Genomic DNA, 2288 nt, shown 5'->3' with positions numbered 1-2288 from the left:
AAAAAAGGCTAGGTGGCAAATGGTAAAACCAAGGTTGGACCTTGTTGGAGGAGTTTTATTCAAGGCGAACTATCAAGGGGTTCCCATTATAACCCAACCGTGTAAGGAATGCAAAATCAAGGAACATAACACCGGTATGACGGAAACTAGGGCGGCAAGAGTGGAACAAAACACCAGGCATAAAGCCGAGCCTTCCACCCTTTACCAAGTATATAGATGCATTAAGTTAATAAGATATATTGTGATATCCCAACAATAATCATGTTCCAACAAGGAACAAACTACAATCTTCACCTACAACTAACAATGCTATAAGAGGGGCTGAGCAAAGCGGTAACATAGCCAAACAACAATTTGCTAGGACAAGGTGAGTTAGAGGCTTGGCTTAGCAATATGGGAGGCATGATATAGCAAGTGGTATGTATCACAGCAAAGGCATAGCAAAAGAGCGAGCAACTAGCAAGCAAAGATAGAAGTGATTTCAAGGGTATGGTCATCTTGCCTGCAAAGTTCTCCGAGAAGACGAAAGCTTGATCCTTGAAAACATACTCAACGGGTCCTCGAACATGAACTCGTCTCCTGGCTCTACCCAAAGCAAGAACACAAGCAAAGGGAGACACAATCAACCACGGTGCAATGCGCAAGCAACATGATGCAAAACATGGCATGATATGCGGGATGTGATATGCAATGCATATGCGTGCTTCGGAAGGGAAAGATTGAACTAGGACTCAACATGGAAAACCAAGAGTGCCGCTGGAAAGATGAGTTGATTCGGTCGAAATCGAGATAAAGATCACTGGAATCGGATGCACGGTTTGCAAATGGCAAACAAAACAAAATATGGCACCGAACTGCGATTAACAGCATGAGGCCATCTAAATGCATCAAGAACAACAAGCTACTTCACTCTAACATAATAACAAATCACATGGCAGGGATCCACTCAAGATACTTGACAAAAGATGAACACTGAGCTACAGCTAATTCACTCAATAGCAGGTGCAAACAAGCATGGCAAAAGTGCAAAAGATAACAGGTTACAGACTTAGTGAAATTAACATGTCAGGAATTTAACATCAGGAAGCAATGTTTAGAGCAAGATAACAACATGCTATAGGAACATATCATGGCAAAACAAGGCATGTCATGAAGCTAATCAAAGCATACAACAAAAGTCCCTTACTGACCATAAGCCAAAAGGGATCAGAAGATACAATGGCATCCATGTGAACATAGCAATTATCGTTAACAGATTTAGACTTAGTAGAAAACTGGAACACGGCAAAACAGATATTAAGTAGGCATGTTTACGAGCTCGATGCACTCACCACAAGGCATTGAATGAAAAACTAAGCATACACCCAGCAATTAGACATGGCATAGAAGCTAAACATGGCAAGAAAAACCTCATAGCATGCACGGATCAACTACAACAACCTCGGCAAAATTGCTTAACATGCAAACAATCTGCCAGGAGCATTTTATAGCAAAAGTAGAGCTCGCAAGAGTCAAGCTAGGGTGCTCCATAATTGCAAACAAAGACATGGATGGATATAGCATAACAATATCTACAAAACATCCTTACTGATCATGCTCAAAAGAGGCATGGATCACTCTGTAGCAACATGAATACATGGCATAAAAATATTAACAGGAAAATGACTTAGAAGATTTCCAAGTCCCTGAAATCAGCAACATCACGAGAGCTACTTGACATACTTGTGCTAGTCACCACAAAGATCACAAAAATATATGGCGTACACCCCTGTAAAGATGGCATGGCATACTTCAAAACACATGTAGAGCTCAAGATCATAGGAGGCACACATAAATCATGGCAAAAATGACAAATGTCCAATTACTGATAAGAATTTGAAACTAACATCACATAGCACTCTTGCAACAGCATTTAGGACATCAAGATGAGCTCAAATGAACACGGTGCAATGGAACGAAATGAAGTACTCATCGAGACGAACAATTTGATATGCTACACGCCCAAAACGGAGCCATGAATGATGAGTTATGATGCGATGAAAAACGCTAAAAATATGCAGATCTGGGACTTAGTGGAAATATACCCTCGTGAAGAAGTCAACCCGGGACGGATACGTGCGGGGTGGAAGGATCCGGGGACGCGGGGCCTCGTTGGATGGAGGGACCGATGGATCTGATCCCACCCGGTCCAGATCTGACCGGACTCGATCTCCGGCGAGGCGGCCATCTCCGGCGAGATGAACTTCGGCGAACTCGAAGACGAGGCGGCGCACGCCGGCGCGTCTGCC

Source organism: Triticum aestivum, chromosome 3A (genome assembly GCF_018294505.1).
Source record: "Triticum aestivum cultivar Chinese Spring chromosome 3A, IWGSC CS RefSeq v2.1, whole genome shotgun sequence".
NCBI lineage: Eukaryota > Viridiplantae > Streptophyta > Magnoliopsida > Poales > Poaceae > Triticum > Triticum aestivum.
This window is presented reverse-complemented; position numbering follows the sequence as displayed.